This window comes from Anas platyrhynchos, chromosome 11 (genome assembly GCF_047663525.1).
Source record: "Anas platyrhynchos isolate ZD024472 breed Pekin duck chromosome 11, IASCAAS_PekinDuck_T2T, whole genome shotgun sequence".
NCBI lineage: Eukaryota > Metazoa > Chordata > Aves > Anseriformes > Anatidae > Anas > Anas platyrhynchos.
In genome coordinates, this window is record NC_092597.1 from 9,916,135 (window position 1) to 9,934,594 (window position 18,460).

The following is an 18,460-nucleotide window of genomic DNA, read 5'->3' on the forward strand; positions in this document are numbered from 1 at the left end:
TACAGATAATTGTCTCCTGGAGAGCAGGAGACTATCATTGAAATCCTCTCAGTATTTTTGTGACCAGAAAAAGAAATTGTTTATGAGTTGTCCATGAACACAGTATGACTATAAAATCCGTAAATATGAGAGCAACAGATTCTTCTGGAATCTGTATGCATTTAGAAATGCAACAACAACAAGAAGAGGAATTCAGTTCCTTAATTCATGAGTTACTGATCTAGTATGTTTTCTGAACCTACATCCAGTGAATATTGGTGCTGCAATGGGCTGCCTACTCTTACATGTAGCATGCTCATCTATGAAATGAATCATTTCAGATTCAGGCCTCCAGCATTCAGTAATACAAAAAAAAGTATTTTCTCATCACAAAACCCTATCTTGTTGAGCAGCTCATAGCACGTTGTGCCATACACTGCTTGGTATCACAGAACCTATTTGATATAGTGCCAATAGGCCGTGCCAGATACTCTTAAATCTTACAGAATGAAAGCATGTATTGGAAACCCTCTGCTGCTCTATGTACATACAGCTGACACTGCCACCTTTTCTGCAGTAGCTTGTTCTAGGCTAATTAAAAGTCACAGGTCTCTGAAGTCTGTATGCGTCCTGGGAGTATCTTTGTCCAGGTCTGTCTCATAAACTATGTGCCATTTCTCTGCATTTCTTTTGGAGAAGTGTCACTAGATGCAACATTCCATTCTTTCCATCATCCAAATTTCCATCTAAGTTTAGTTATTTGCATTAAACCCCATATAATATCACATTACTCAAGATGAAAGTGACTTGTCAGCATCAGGTTGATTCTGTGTGTCAGTCTGACACTGAACCCCAAGGATTCTTCAGGTGAAAGGAAGGAAAACATACAGGGTTGTGTTCTCAGCTGCTCTTTCATGGGAATATACATAGTTTTAAATGACTGTGTATATATAACTCTTCCTATAAAATAAAAACAAAGTCCAAAAACAAATCTGAAGGACATAATGGTTTTGGATTTCAGGAGCTTCTACATCTGTGCATCTATCGTCTTTCCTACATCAGTTTAAATCAAAGCTGGCATGTAAAATGGTTCAGAAGTGTGCTGCAACATGCCCTGCAAGTTTGTTATATCAAAGTGTTCTCCCTCCTTTCAGCAGTTCCTGTTGTCCTACTACAAATACTGCTTTGTCAACTCTGTAATGACAGTCACTTGGGACAAAGAAGGGATACATCCATAGACTACTCAAACGCACCACTCTGATGGCAGTGAAAGGAGCTGGCCAGGCTGTAAAATTGGGATGAAAAAGGATGTAGAAAACTTGCTACATATTTTAGCTGAAAGATGACATTTTGACTAGCACAATCCCCCTGATACACCACAGATGAGGCTTCTCTACAGAGATAGAAAAAATGGCGGGGGGAAGGACACTATCAAGTGATTTATCAACCCCATTTGCTCTGACATACAAGTTGCTCTGGGAGATCTCCAATCCAAATATAGCCACAATAAACTCCAGGTTAACTTTTGAAAACAAGCAGGAATATCATACAAGGTGATATGTTTGCAAGCTACAATAACTTTTTTTTTTTTTTTTTGCCAATTTCTTACATAACATAAAATCAATCTACAAAATTGCACTTTACTGAATGACTGACTATAAGTAGAATTGCAATGTTTGCAAAGATCTGAGGCGTTTAGTGAAAAATACAATTATATTCAGTCAAACTCAACAATGTGAAGATTTATCCCACATCAAAAAGAACACAGCTCTACCATGGGTACTTCTTTTGTTTTCCTTGGTGTTACTGAGTTGACATTTTTGCAATGCTTCACATGATCAAGTTAGCTTTTATATATCCTTAAAAAGCAAATGTTATCTGCCATTTACAGACAAAGAAACAGAAACTAAGTAGTTATGTAACTGCAAGTCTTGGATTTGTAAACTGGGTTGCCTGGCTTAGAGCACCAACTTTAATTCAAAAACTACAGTAAGAAAGTATTTTCTTACTGCATCTTTCACAATCGGTTTCTGACTTCATCAAGATGAGTGAGATATCAGAAGATAAGCAACAAAAGCAAATTTTTAACAATATGCTAATCTCATCCTATTATGGATTTATATTTTAGAACTGACCTTTGGGCCTCTATTCTAAAGGTAGTTCTTGTAACAACATGCTAAGATGACATTATCATATGTGCTAAGACAAGATCTTGTTTATATTTACATATATATATATATAAGACACAAAATATTTTTCCTGTAAGTTTGTCAAATCACCCTATGGTATTTGATAAATATTAGACACTAAGTACAGCATAGTGTTGCTTTCTGTATTTCTAAATCATTTTAAATGACAACTGATTCATAAGGTACCCACTTCTCTGTTGTGCAAGCCCTTTCAAAACCACAAAGGAAGTTTATTATGCAGAATGAATTCCTTGGTTCACTCCAAGGACTTAAAGCAGACTTCCATCTACTTAACACCTTGGATGAGTTTGGCCCATTGTGCATGAAATGAAGCCAACTTTGGATATCGATTTCTTACTACAGCCATAGGATTATTTAAAATGTAATTGAAAAATCATCAGTATTTTTAATAAGGAGTGTGTTTTCTTTGCTCAATTGCTCAGTTAAGTATTTATACATTTATATTTTTGATCCAGAAAAAAATGATTTCTTAGTCATTACTTTATCTATCCCAACTGAATACTCTAGCTGTAATGTACATGTATATTTGCCTTTCATTATTCTTCTGAGATTGACTGTTGCAAAAATTGTAATTTTTCAAGCAGCCTCCCATCATGGTAACTTTTCCCTTTTTTTCTTTCAAAATATACTGAGGTTAAATCTCAACTTTTCATTGCTTTGCTCTCATGAGGAAAAGAAATAAGATTCTATTATGTCTTCTTGATCAGCATCGATGAATGAGGGGAAAATAGAGAGAGGGAAGGATTTGTGCTAGAAGTTTATGCAAAATTTGAGACTTGAATATAGCACAAGTAGCACTTCAACACTTCAGACTCCTTCAGTGCTGAGACCCCTGGAGAGTTGAGTTTAAATCACTAAATTTATTTCAGGAAAGGGGAGAACACTCTGGAGAAAACTCTGTCGACTCCAGCAAAATTAATAAACTGGTTGCTGCTGATGTGAACTACATTTCCTAGCAAAAGTTTGACAAATTTCTAATTCCCTCTTAGCTAGCTTGTGAATACTGCACTTGTTGCTCCTTTTTAACAATTATTTAATACTATAGCACAACAGAAATGATCAAAATTGCTAAGTTTCACTCATCTAGCATTTTCAGTGCCAGTTGCAAGTGATAAAGGAAAATTATGACCTACCTCAATGGTAGGTCTGTTAAAAAGGGCAGCCTATTCTTTCTCTATTAAAAAAGTTAATGTTACTAGAAAATGTACTAGTTAACGTACTAGAAAACAAGTTTAATCCCCATTAGATCATTTCAGTTCAAAGAAATCAGAAGTAATAATTTGAAAACAACCTGAAATTAAAAAAAAACACATAACATTACACATTTTTTTTATTCGAGACAGAAGCCATATATGGTGTTGTATATGCTACAAATCAGAACAGAATTAGTTAAATTTGTCATCTAACTCCATTAATTTAGTATAATTATACCCTAACCTTGGTGGCACACACTTTTCAGTTTTTCTTCTCCCCCTTCTTAAATACCTTTACTGCTTTTCATTTCCATATGCTTAGGATGCCAGCTGTTTTACAGTGTTCATTGCACTGCTGTGATGGTTGGTGATAGATGGTACAGTTCTGAGCAGTTCCCTGTACTTCGGGTCTAGGGGAAAACCTTCAGTCTTCAAAAAGAAAAAAGATTATGTTCCAGAATTGAACGCAGTTCATAACATGTTTACATGGCTTAAGAAATACAGCAAGGTGTTAACCCTTTGACCTTAAGTATATTTTACAATCTCTATAATAAAACTTGCTATGAAATATCTGAATTACATTAAACAAAGCAATAAAACATAAATTAGAACAGAGACCATTTGCTTTTTATAACATACCATGAAAACTGGTGTTTAGCATTTCAGAAATACAAGTCAAAAGGGGCATCTTGAATCAGTACCCTGAAAACTCCATGTTTACCTTGTCAGCACAGAGGCCCTTTTATTATTATACAATAAGGTTTTATTCCTTTTAACTATTTAATTACAGAGCACAGATACCACCCAGCTGTATTTTTCTCTTACAACAGGGCTCTAAGCAAGCCTGTAACTGTATTACAAACTTACTATGCTTCCCCTTATCCTGGACCTAGTAGAACCTTTCCATTCAGTAGGAAAGGTCTTCCATTAAGGGAAACTCTTGATGTCCTAAAAGCTCTATGCCGAAGTAGGAAAATACCTGCAGCAGACAAAGAAGAGGGAGGGAGGGAGGGAGGGAGGGAGGGAGGGAGGGAGGGAGGGAGGAAAGATCGTGTTATGTTAAGAAGTATTCTAAAATACTGTGTAGATATGTGTACTGCGCACACCAACTATGATCACATCACAGCTACAATCATCTGAAAAATAAAACCAGGCCTCTGCACTTGTTAGTCCAGTCCTCTGGCAGCTCTGTTGATAGGTAACTGTGCATTCCTGTTCACAGAGTGTGACAGTATATCTGTGTGTCACATCCATCATTCGAAAACTCCTACTACAATACATGCAGGCTTCACACGCAGATTTGTGGAATGTGATTGGTAAAGCTGCCTATTGCCTACCAATTCTTAGTTTGTCCTAGCTGGCTTATTGTCCATTTGTTTTTTCTGACCTGAAAGGTTTCTTGTTTATTGTACACTAAACTTGATGAAGTGCAGCGGAGTACTTCAAACAATTATTTATCACTTTCAGTATGTACATTAATTTGGCACAGAAAAAAATCCATGTTAATTTTAGATCTAACTCTCAAGCAAAACTGCTGCCTTCAGCACATTTCGGACTGACTTTAGCCTTTTTTTTTTTTTTTTTGCTCTGCATGTTAAATTCATGGGAACCTGTTAGTGAACCACGAACTAACAGAAACTCCTCTGAAATGCAAGCCTGTGGGAAGAGACCTGTTTCTACGAATTCAAGGAGCTGATATGGTTGACACTGTGTGGTTGAACCTGCTAGGCTGAAGTTATATGGTTAAAATTTCAACTGTATGAGCTGAAAAAGAATAATTAAGTTTGGATCTGAACTACTGCACCCAGAATCAAGAGACTTCAACTCATTCTTGTCTCATCATCAGTTTCTCTAATGACTGAGCAAAATTCGTTCCATTTTTGTGTATTACAGTCTCCTACCAACGTAGCAGACACGTCCAGCCTGTATCTTCCACTCTTTGCCTGGTAAGTTCACATGATAAACTTTTTAAGATTGGACCTGAATCCTGATGTAAGTTTGGATCAACTCTACAGGTCAAAATCACCCAGTCATCACAATGATCACAAACTTTTATTTTGGGTAAACACAGAAATTTGATTAAAGCAAATGTTTTTTTCATTCTGTTTGATACATTACATCACCATCCACAACACCCACCAAAAATCGTGACCATCTTTGCAATTAGCCAGCAAAATCCTTTCCTTAAACTTTTTGTTCCCTGAAGACAGTGGTCCCCTCAGGAACACCGCAAGAGCTTTAACAAAGGCTTGGAAGCAAGATGAAGCTGTATAGCAGTAAAGAAAGAAAGAAGGGAAAAGAAAAAAAGAAGAAAGAAAACAAGAAAAAAGAAAAAATATGAAAAAAGATCCAAAGAATCCCACATTAGTTATTCTCAGAGCTCCAGGGAAATTAAACAAGGCTAGGAGAAAAGCATAACCTGACTCCCTTACATACATAGCTCAAATTTACAGCATTAGCAACTGAAGCTCAGGACAAGAAAATTGAGCATTGGTCTGTAAATTCATTCTAATGACATCACTGCCAGGATTATTCTTTTGGGGATAGCTCACGTAGGGGGTTGGGAAGAGACGGCAGGGGATTGAGGAAGGGAGATTTGATTATGTTTGAGCTATTTCGATTTGAGGATGCTCTTCACTAACAATACAGAAAGCATCTTATCTGAGAAGGGATTTCGCTCAGCTGCTTTAAAAATCCTCCATACATACTGAAAGTCAGCACATTCCCTGCAGGATCAATTGGCTTGACAAACTCTCGACATCCTCTGTACCATCTTAAAAAATGTATTTCCATATAAAAACTTTCTCCAGGCAAAAATATGACATGCAAGGGTTTGTCCCGGGGCAATTAAAAAATAACTTTTTATAAGTAAATTTAGTGCTCGTAAAAAGTTGCTGCATTGACAACACTCAGTACCAAAGGGTTCTCTTTAATCCAACAAGCTGCAGCAGGGTGAATGTCTCTCTTCTGCCACTGTTCTTTATCTCACAGTAGGCTGAATTAGATCTACAGACGGGGGTGAGAGTGAGTTTAGCTCTTTAAGCTCATTCCTCAATAAAACTTACTTTTAAACATACGTGCAGTCTGACTTGAAAGCTAAACAAAAACCAAAACCCAAAGCAACAACAACAACCTCATCCAAAAACTTGAAGTGCTTAAAAGACTTTTTAAATTTTAAGCAGCCAAGCATTGTTCTGTGCTGAAACGGCTAGGAATACTGCCAGTTACACTGCCAATTAAATTCAACAAAAGCTCTGAATGGAGCTCTTTGGTGAACAGAACTCTTCAGTGCACAGGTGGAAAGCTGGTAAGAAAATGACACCTCTTTCTTAAGTTTCTTGTATTCCCGGCACTAAAACATTAAGTTCATCTAAAACACTGTATGACAGTAATCAATGTCCAAGCTGTTCCATTATAAAATGATTAATATTTTTAGACTTTTGGTATAAGATCCTTACTTTTTGCACTGCATTTATTACTCTTTTTACTGTTTTTGCATGCAACATATGCGTATAATTATCCCTAGACAGAGGTGATACCCACAAAAAAAGTGGTGATACCCACAAAAAAAAAGACCCCAAAAAATGTCATTTAAGAAAATAAAAGCCTTCCATTCTAGAGTTCTGTCACTATAGCTGTCATCCTTCCAAGACTGATGATACTTTTCAGAATACAGGAAATTTAGCAACTAAATTATAAAATAGGTCAGATTGGTTGAAATGCAACCTTTCGCAGAAGGGAAGGATTGCCAGAGTCTCCCTTGCAGCTCTGGGTTGCATCACCTGCTGGTGTAGCTGACCGCTGCTGAATAGCAGACTGGCTTACCTCTCCACAGCAGGTAACTCTGCTACGCTCACCCACATCAAGTAATCCAGAGCTGCCTTAGCACATCAATAATGGAACTGCTACTTTAACACTAGGCATCTAATTAGGGTCCCTAGTTTAAACATTCCTACATTTAGAGCATAGTTACATGCAGATAGAAAGCATGTATGTTAATGTATAATAGTGTAAGATTCACTTTCTGTTCTGTATCTGTTATTGAGAAAATATAAGTTGACATCTATTGTGCATACTTATCACAACCAACCTAGCATTAACTATTCCTTCTTGTCTGCTATATGATTTGGCACTGACTAGTAAAATAGGTGGGTTTTTTTTGGAACTGCTTTCAAAGAGGACTTCACAGTTGAGGCAATCCAAGGTTTTGTGGGGCCTCCACACACTCCCTTCTGCAATCAAAACCACCGTGAACTTCAACATGACCAAACAGGGATGGAATATTGAACTTTGAGCTGCTGGGTAACAGCTACGTAATTTAGCACACGCCTTAAGCTCACCAACACGGTTTATCATATTCACTTTTGAGATGCCTGTAACAAACACTTCCAGGTGAATGTCTCTAGTCGTTAATGTGTGTAATAAACTGAACAAAAAATTGTCAGCTGAGCTCCACTAAAATGAACAAATACTTTCTCATGCTCATTATAGTTATATCAAGTTTACTGCACACATTAAAAAATGATGAGATGCTTCCAAGCGGCTCTTGCCTTCTACACTTTTAAAAAGGAGAGCTTGCTATCTAAGAAATGGCTTCTTAAGAGACAGGACTATGGATCTGCCTCATCATAATGCAGAAAACTGAACTGATTTAGTTCAGCATTCTCTTGTAATCTAAATATTTATGCTCTTCCTCATACTTCCACAAAGATGTGAACCCAGTGTTCCAACAACTCTTTAAGAGCTGGCTATTTTTTTTCTCCGAATTGCATACATTAAAGAATGAGAAACCAAGGAAACTACTGCCTATGTCGCATCACATAAAAATAGCATTTTACTCTGACATCAATAGCACTGCATAAATGCAACTAAGAGTAGCACCTGAATCAAAAGATAAGGACACAGTAGAAATAAGTGAACAAAGAAAAAAAAGGTAATTTGAGGGAATTCTGAAAGAGTCCCCTAATGACTAGTTGAAAAAATGGGAGAAATTCTCTAAGCAGCTTCTGTGATGTTTCCATAAAGGAATTCAATGCTTAGGTCTCACCTTTTACTTGTTTGCAGAGGAAACATGTATTTGCATATGCGGTTAAATATGTACGTGTCAATATATGTATTTTCCCATAGTGATGGGTGATTTTGCCACTATGTCTAAGGCAAGGATTTTGAATGTATCCTTGAGCCAAGCATTCAATCTCTGCTCCCCATCTGCGTTACTGGGATAATATTGCCTCCCAGTGATTCTACGGGTAGGGATAAATAGGATTAAGTTTGAAAGGTGTTAATACATCCCAGAAAGCTCATATAAATATTCTGATTTATTCCTAACATCACCACAGCACAATATTCATTTATTGGACTGATATTCACTGATAGCACTGGCTACTTGGTTTAAATTAGTAATTGCTCTTCACTGGCTTTTTCATTTTAAACTCAAACTCCTGGCAAATATGATGAAAAAATGATGATGTAGCAAAGTGAAACCCAGGAAATAAAATCTTCCAAACATACAGAGATTTAAATTTACCTATTTCCTTACCTCTTCCTAACCTGAATTGCCTTGCTCAGAAGGGGTCAGACAAGGAGTCTGTTAACGTGTGGAAACAGCCTCTTTTGGATGCACTGAAAAGAAGCAGTATTCATTACTAAAAATCATACAGGAGTTGTATAAATATTTACTGAGCTGAAAGAACAAGTTGGCCGATGTTTTCCACAAATCAGTGGAAAGGAGTCTCTAATTAATGAAACCAACGCTGTAGGGTTTTAATAGGCACTTAAGACCAGTTCTGGAAGCTAAACGCAAATGCCACAGTTCAAAGACTAGAGTCTATTAAGGCCTAGTGCACTCTTGCTCTCGGCTGACTGCTTGCAAACTGTGAAGAGGATTAAGGTGGATGGGATCACTGCCAACTTCAGGCTGTTAAATGACTGCATTACAAAAAAAAGCTCCATAACTTACTGTTGAATATTTTTTCCACAAAACTCTCAGCCACTGGAAAGATAAACAGGGAGGCAGAAAGGTTAAATTTTTTTTTTTTTTGGAAGTAAAAGTGCATTTACTGCACTGACAACAGCAGGATCATAACTACCTGACTCACCGAATATCAATAATAACAGGGAAAAAAAGCAGTAATTAATGGCCACGTCTACATGCATTTCATTAAGTGCAAACAGCTGTCATAAATATCTTAATTTAAAGAGCTGCTGGACAGGGAATTACAGCACTCTGAAAAGCTTCTTCCTTCTGCTGCTTCACAGAACTGGAACATATCAAGGCTTTAAATTTTTAAGTATGGCTTTCATGTTCTTTACTGCACAAGAAAAAAAATATCTGAAAGATCAGCTTGTTAAGAGATTCTCTCCTAGCAGTCTCCTACTTTTGTTTCTGTCTGGAATGCTTTCATACACTGAAAGGAAATGTGTCTGCTTATTAATGTTTTAAATATGTATATATATTTGTTGTTTAAATATTACAGTAACTTTACCTCATTTAGGTGGACAATTCCTCATTATATCCAGAATATATACAAGTAGTCTTGTTAAAATCTCACATTTCATGTTAAATTGGGTAGACTTTTCCCCATTTTTTTTCCCCCGGTTTTTGTTAGGGGTCGCAACGTTATCATAATTTAATGTTCAGACAGTTTGAAAGTAAATCATAAATACAGACCACTTCCCATACCCAGGGCGTAACCAGAGCAAATTTAGGGAAGGAGAGCAACTGTGTAATTATATCAACACAAGATATACCAAAGGAATCAAAGAACATATCATTCATGCCAAAACCTTCTCTCTAAAAAGACCAGTCCATTGCTGCCTGCTTAGTATACCCATTTTCAAGATTAACAGATCCTAGGATGACTGCCCTGTCTATTAAGAAAAGTCGCTGTATTTACCACACCATATTTGAACATGTGGGGTTTTTTATTGCCTTCTCTTGCCAGTAAAGAATGACTAATAGCTGTAATTTGTAATTTCCCACCTTTTGTGGTTTCTGTTTCAAGCAGCGTTCCTTATCTTTTGAGAGTTTCAATTTGGGGAAAATTGTCTTATATACAATATTTTCTCCCATTTCCTGTCAAGTTAACACCTGCTGGGTCCTAGCTAACGTTGTAGGTGACAAGCACACACTGACTGAGACACTTTGTTTTGATAATATTGCAACAGCACAGGTGTCAGAAACATTATCTGTTGGTCAAGCAAAGCATGCTAGAGTCGAACCTTTTGACTGACTTTCAACTTCTGCAACTAAACCGTGAAAACAGGTAGCAACAGGAAACACCACTTATCCCTGAGATGGGCTTTTCTTTTCAAAAACAAAAGCTCCACAGAGTCCCTGACTAAAGGAAGACTTAGTAATCATTTTAGGGCTTGGCATACATTAAAACCTCTCTTTTAGATACACAAGCAGCAGCTGACTTAGGCCTGTCAAGATCCTGTTCCCCACTTGCTTTCCAAGCTGCAACTTAGTTCACCTGCTACATAACCACTGGAAAACAGGCAGTGGCCGCACAGGTCAGAAGGAAACTCTGGGCCTATCCTGTTAGCTTCACATCCTTTACAGAAACAGCTGAAGAGACGGCAAAGGGAAGGGCCTATGAAATGCTCAGCTTTTAAGTTAGCCTTAGAAGATGAACAACTACGTATGCGTTCCCCAGCAATACTCCTCAATGCTCCAGAAGCTCCACTACTTGTCATTTGTTTAACGCAAAAATCTCCAAGCAGAGCTCATGACCAACATTTAGGTTATATCCACATATTAGGAAATAAATTAAAAGTGCACAACTTTAGGCATATAGTCCTATTACCATTGCATTTTCACAACGCTCGCACCCAAGTCCAGAAGGTGTAATTGTCTCTATTGTAAAACAAATGCAGACCAAAAATAAAAACAACCACTTTTAGAAATGGTTTAATTACTTTTCAGTGTGTGTACCTTCCAAAAGAACAGAAAAAGCCCAATTCATTCCTGACCCAGAGTCTGGCAAGACGTCTCCTCAGGCACAGCATACAGGCTCAGAATACAGGGCAGCAAGGCCAAACCAACTTGCAGAGGTACCTTGTCAGGCAGTTCAGGTGGGTTTCTCACACCCGTATTTCCAAGTGAGCTCCCCAGCCTTCCACATTATCACACTCCTGCTCAAGTCCTGACTCAGTTATCGCATTTGCCCACCCCGAAAATTCAGCCATGGATAATGACTGGCTTGAAATTAGCCTCCCGCCCCTTTTCCAGGCAACATGGACACAATCCACATGGGAAACAAACCACAGTCAGCCTTGGCTAACAAAGACAGCACAGGCATAGTCTAGACCTAACCTTTATTTCTGTCAGGTTTTGGATAACAGCATGTATTTTCACTTGACACCATGAAAGCCTCTATCTATTCACAATCTTGTGAGAAAATAAACCTAGGGTTCTGGTTAACAGAATTAAACGTATCAAATCTACAATGCTGGGAATGTCCTGATTGTGCTAACACAAATGCAGAATTCAAGTAGTGCTTTTGTTTCTGTATTTCCCTTCTTCTTGTTCTTTTGCTGTAGGAGTTTTTTGTAAGTAGGAAAACGGAAATGGCAATTGCTTAGTCTGGAATCAAGGAGAGAATGCAGTGAAGCCAGGCAAGGGCATTTAAGTCCCAAGAAACACAAGCTGCAAGCTTTGCACACACAGCTGTTTCATTGCAAAGCGAGTTGACAATGTATTCCAAGAACAACACGTGGTTTGTTCCATTTTCTTTCAGTTTCAAAAATGTAAAACAAACTGACCAAACACACTACATCATTCTGGGAAAGAGCGAGGGAGAAGACAGGATGAGAAGTGGAACTAAACCTGAACTGTAGTGAAATTGCGGCCCATAACTACACAGTTCAACATCTCTCGCCATGAAGTGCTAATAGAGAGGTTTCACAGGCTACCAGTGCCAAGCTACTAATTTTCAGCACTCCACAGGTCTCTGCTGAGATGCATCACTGGAAAACTTCCCTGCTCTCCTCCGGTCTAGGCTTCCAGATTTGACAGCCTGAAAGACTGGTCTTTTCATTCTTCAACACTTCAAAAATGAGTATAGACACCCAGGGATGTTTTAAATGTGGCAACCAACAATTTATACCAAATGTGTGTTGTCATTCTTAAAGCAACAGGATAAAGTATTGTACTGGTGTGAAAGTTCTGGGCTACAGAAAAAGGCTGCTGTTTCTTTTTCCAAAAAACATATCAAGTATTGAAAGACAAAGTAACATGCAAGTATTCTCAGCCCAAAAGGTATCATTTTAACTTCTGATACTTCTTCTAAAACATAATCAGTATCTTCTGCCAAACAGGAAAATAACTGTGTAGCCTCTGCTATCTTTGACCAGGATTTCCTTCCTCAGATCTGTTCAGCACCAACACCATACAGCTTTTGTACGGATAACTGACAGCACTTTCTTGCCAGCTTTTTTTCTTCAGATGAACTCATATTAAGTCCTTCACGTTGGGAAAAAATAGGCTCTAAGATGCATTCTTACATCCAGCCCAGCCCCTAACTTACATCCTTGATTAGTTGGAGCAAGCACTACACAAGATGGTAAAGCAATCAGACTTGATTTACTGTCACGTAACTGCTTTTTCACATTAAATCTTTTTGATTCTCACTTTTATGGATGAGGTAATTGTTGATTAATATTTGACACAAGCCAACACAGAGTAGAAAGCTCTCTCAAGTTCTAATTCACTAGTTCTTTATCAATGCTAATAAACCTGCTTTAATACCACCATATTAGCACCACTGTACAAAAATGCCATCTATGTGACTACTGAACTGAACCTGTTTGAGAAAACACCTGCAGCGAATGAACACAAGAGAAACCACCTCTACACAAAGAAAATGTCTTATTATCAGGGAGAATCTTAACACGATCTTATTTATAAAGGTAGTTGTAAATTACAATTTAGAACCCCATTTAGGATGCATTGAGAACTCACGTAATTCAGTTCACTTACTGGCAGAGCAGAAACCAATGACCTTCCCATTAAATATTAGAATGGTAATTATCCTAAAGGGAAAACTTAAAAGGTATTAAGCATTATGTTTTCAGCCTTGCAAAGAGCAGAAGAGATGCACATGGTGCTTTTGTTCAAATGACTGGATAGAGGAAGGAATATTGCCTGGTAACGCAGGAACCTTGCCTGCACTTTGCACTTGCCCAATTCAGCAAGGACAAGAAAATCACCAGGAGAAGCAAAATGAAAACAAGCAAATAGATGCACTTAATTTAATTAACAACCGGCCTCATGTATTGAGGTGCCATCACAGATTAGTTTTATGTAGTACACTGAATAATACTGATGTCACTGAAAACAGTGACTTTCCATCTGCGGTCACTGAAATCGTAAGGGAACAGCTGCATCAGCTCAGTGCTCACAAGCTGCTGGGGCCTGATGGGCTTCACCGCAGAACACTGAGGGGGTTAGCAGTCACTATAGCTGGACCCCTCAGCAATTTACAGAAGGTCATGGGAGCCTGGGGAGGCTCCTGTGACTGGAAGTTGGCCAACATTGTACCCATCTACAAAAAGGGCATGAGAGAAGACCCAAAGAACTACAGAGCCATTAGTCTAACCTCAGTCCCTGGAACAGCTACGGAGATTATCCTGGCGGATACTGGAAGGTGGTTAAAGAACAAAGCTTTTATCAGAAAGCCTGTTTTCTAAAACAACATTTTATCAATGATCTGGAGTGGAAAGCATACTCAGCAAGTCTTCTGCCAGTACTAAACTGCAAGGTACTATGGACTTCCCAGAGGGAACCGAGGCATTGTAAGGGATCTAGACAGCACTGGGCAATAGGCAACAGCATGAGGTTCAGCAAAGGAAAATGATGGGTTCTGCCCCTAGGACAAAGCAATGATCGATCCTTGTGCAGAACTGGGGATGAGAGGCTGGAGAGCAGCTCAGCACAAAGGGAGCTGAGGGTGCTGCTGACAGCAAGCTCAACATGAGAGCCGTGGGCCCTGTCAGCCAAGAGGGCAAACCACATATTAGGGTGCATTAAATACAGCACAGCCAGCTGGTTAAAAGAGGGGACTCACTATATTTAGCACTGGTGCGGCCTCACCTGGAATACTGCATGCAGTTCTGGGCTCCAAAGTATAAAAAGGATGCTAAGATCCTTGAAAGCATCCAGAGGACAGCAACAAAGCTGGCAGAAGGGCTGGAAGGCATGATGTGTGGGGAGAGGCTGAGGACCCCTGGGCTGCCTAGCCTGCAGAAGAGGAGGCTCAGGGCAACCTGGCTGCTCTCTGCAGTGCCCTGAGCAGGCAAACCAAAGAGGCAGGCACCGGGCTCTGCTCCCTGGAACCAGGGACAGCACCGAGCTGCACCAGGGGAGGCTCAGCCTGGGCACGAGGACACGTTTCTGTGCCGTGAGGTGGTCAGACACTGAACAGGCTTCCTAAAAGCAGCTGGTGCCCTGTGCCTGTCAGCACTCAAGGGGTGTTTGGACAGTGTCCCCATGAATATGCTGCAACTTTTGGTTAGCCCAGAGGTGCTCAGGCAGTGGGACTTGATCTTTGAAGTTCTCTTCCAACTGAACTATCCTATTACACATGAAAGGCGCCTCAAGAAGTCAATGTATCTTGTTAACAAGGTGCAAACAATATTCCTTCTAAACAATGAACTTAAAAAAAAAAAAAAGATTAGCACTAAGAGAAATGTACAAAATGGGCATGTTTGTTGAGGAAGAATTACAAATTATCGGTTCATTTGGAGCAGAAGTAGCAAGAAATAATCCTTTTTTCTTATGGGATCCAAAATGGACTGAAGTGCTAGGTCCTGCTGTCCTACTAAGGATTCCATGGAAATGACTAACTGAACAATATGGGAAAAAAAAATAGCCTATAGCTCTTACAGACAATCAAAAAAGGGAATAGTCTCAGAATCATATTACAGGACAGTTAGCAATGGTCTTTTATGTTAAACCTTAATGTTCATAGTTAGACCACTGAAGCAGCCTTGGAAATATAAAAAAATCCAATAGATTTCATGTTGCCAAGCTGCAAAATATACTCCAAAGAAGTTCTTTTTTCTTACTCTGCTCCTTCTCATGCAGATCAGTTCCTGACAGATCCTCAGAGGTTGCTTGAGGACATGCAAAAAGACACAATACATAAAAACTCCAGGGATATTAGAGTGTCCCTCTGTGGTTACAGGAGCTCTCTCAGAAAACAATTTCTTAGTGCTCGGTAAGCAAGAGGTTAATAGCCTATAAAAAACACCTCTAACAAAAATGTTATTTCAATTGTATTACATTTAGGAGCCCTGAGGGTCATGGGGTAGATAATCAAAAAGGACAAGGAGGAAATTAAAAAAGGGAAGAAGGCAATCAAAAAGGGCATTTAGAAGGACCCATAATCCTCCATAGGAAGAATACTAATTATACTACTGCATCATCTTATAATTAACCCTGATCTAAATTTTTTTTTTTTAAGTTGTAATAACTTCCACATGTACAATGATTTGATTGCTAGTTCTTGCCAGTCTTTTCTGAACAGCTATTTTAGTTTTGGTAGCTACCTTTTATGTAGCAGTTTAACTCTCATTTATAAAGAAGTAAGATAAAATATTCAGTTACTTGAATTATTTTGTCATCAGCCATTCTGATTATCGTCCTGGCTTCCTTTTATTCTGACAATGGTGGGTGGTACACCCACTCAGCTTTTTCCCCGCAGAGACTCTTCTATTTAGGTGCGAAATTAATCTCTGGTACAAATTGGTGTGTTGTACCCACTTCAGCAAACTTGGCTATAGGTCTTTACAATGTCTTCCATCTGTATTTCATTTACTAAACGTGGAATATTTTCATAGGTAGCAAACTAAGTTCTCAACATATTTACCTTCCATGGCAGACCCCTCCTTGTGCTCATGACCATTCCTGGGCAACTGGGCACACATCATTATGACATTTCTGATGACTTACAAACAAGCCTGAGGTTTTACCGAGCTGCAGAAAATAAGCAAGCCTCAAACGGTGCTTTCCCTTGGATGAAGGCTAGTCATTTATGTGCAAAGCTAAAATTCCCAAGCTAGCTTGATATTTTGATACGTGCAAAGGTTTCACAAGAAAATCTGGAGCAAGAAGATCTAAGAAGTAGATGACTCTGGAACTGGTCTGGAGGAACAAAAAGATCCAGCAATAAGCCTGTCTCAAGTCTGCCCACAAAAGAAGGCATCTACAGATGTCACTTACTTTTTCTCCCATCTTTTGGATTCCTTCTAGTCATTACACACACTATATAGATATAAAAGCAGACCTGCTCCCCTCTTAGATTCAGATGTATAAAGTAAGAACATGTATCATCAGAAATCACTGCTGAACAAATTTTCATAGTGCATATGAAGTTTTCCTCTTGTTTTCTTTAATTCCTTCATTATCAGTAAAATCTTGCTAATTATTCCTTAACAGTCAATAGATTCTCACATAATTAACATCTGGAGAGCATTATTCCCAAAATCAGGCCCAATCAAAGGACGGTAGTCTGTAAGGCTTTACCTATACTCCAACTGAAAGAAGCATGTTTTTAAAATATTTTAACTATCACTTGAACACAAAAAGATAGGAAACAAGGGTTTTGACTTCTATTGTGGGAAAATACTGGCTGCACAGAGATCTGGAGACTATACTGTGATCAGCATGTACTCTCTGGAGAAACACATTTCTCCTCTGGAGAAAACAGAAAACATAAAAGGCAGTCTATGTGATTGACGCTAATTTCCTTCTGGCTAACCAAAAAAAGGTATTATTTTCAAAGCAAGAATTTAACCCTGGTTAAAAGGCCAAACTACTTTTTAAATAATAGACTTAAGTCCCACATCAAGAAACTTTGTCTAGGTGCGGTAACATTTTGTAAAGAGCCACTAGTAGCAAGATTTCTTGTATCAGTTATGACGTTTGACTAAGAGCTATTCTGCCTTCAAAGAAATTGGGCAAGAACTGAGCATCTCAAAGTGTGAGTAGGCTCTGAAAAACTCAGTCCTTTTTGATTCCTTTTGAAGCCCTGTCTTAACCTAACTGCACATCCTCAATCAATATTTAATAATACAAAATAGTATCACCCTGAGGCATTCAATATTCTCCTCTATTTTCAATGTGATAATATTTAACATAGCCACTGAATCATTTGAATTGATAGTTGCATTCCTCAGATAATACTAGTTAGATTTGAAGGCAGCTTAAGCTTCTAATGCAGTCTACACCAGCAGGTAGCTGAAACTGGGAGGTATAAAATGTGAGAGTAATTATTATTTAAGGCATCAATTTCTCTGTGTTATTCAGAAACACTGACTGCTGCTGTAGTAATTTTTTTCATATGAAATTACCACACTTGTCTGTGCTTTTTCTTTTTGCCAGTTATCTTACAAGGTAGTAATGCAGCAGTGAAACAAAGCACAGAATCATCTTATTAATGATCTGTCACTTCTAATGCCTTCTTCTTGTCATAACACAACAAATAATTAAGAGCAAATATAGTAAACAACTAACACTGAAATATCAGAAAAGAGAAAATACTGGTGTCTTGTAAATGAACCAGAGGTCAGCTTTGGATGTTGAGCAAGCACAGCCCCTTATGCCCACCCAAGCTGTGCACTCACAGTATGCAACTAATGATGGGAAGTTTTCGTTACTAGAAGTTCAGCAGTTGCATTACTACTTCACATAAGACTTTTGCCCTGGATAACTCAAAGTGGTGCCTGCTTAAGCAGCTGCACGCTCTACAGTCAGACTGAGTAGATGAGCAGGGTAGATTAACAGATTATCAAGGAATTTTCTGCCTCTTCTCTGCTAAACAGAGTCCTCTTATTACATTGTCAGGAGCCTGACACTGAAATATTTTCCTGTTATTGATATAACACTGTAACACACCAACACCAAAAAAAGATGAGTTCACCCGCCTGAACCACTGTATTTATAAACATCGCAATAACACCTAGATAGGGCAATGGCCACCAAGAGACTAACAGCTATTGATTTTAAGTCACAGCTACTAAAATAGCAGCTTCATCAAAATGAACAATTATTAATTTCAGTTAAAGAATTTAAGA

At 38.4% G+C, this 18,460-nt stretch overlaps 1 protein-coding gene and 1 long non-coding RNA gene across 6 annotated transcripts in view; both read right to left on the reverse strand.

Moving 5' to 3' along the window:
• RORA (RAR related orphan receptor A) overlaps positions 1 to 18,460 on the reverse strand; it is a 410,146-nt gene that overhangs the window by 121,782 nt on the left and 269,904 nt on the right. The gene's annotated exons all lie outside the window — the stretch shown is intronic.
• The window catches only part of LOC110354189 (uncharacterized), a 28,863-nt gene continuing 13,904 nt past the window's right edge, over positions 3,502 to 18,460 (reverse strand). Inside the window, exons 2-4 of the long non-coding RNA XR_005268721.2 lie at positions 8,922 to 9,004; positions 4,250 to 4,361; positions 3,502 to 3,811 (exon numbers count right to left, since the gene is read on the reverse strand). This is a non-coding gene — a long non-coding RNA (uncharacterized lncRNA). The remainder of the gene's footprint in view (positions 3,812 to 4,249; positions 4,362 to 8,921; positions 9,005 to 18,460) is intronic.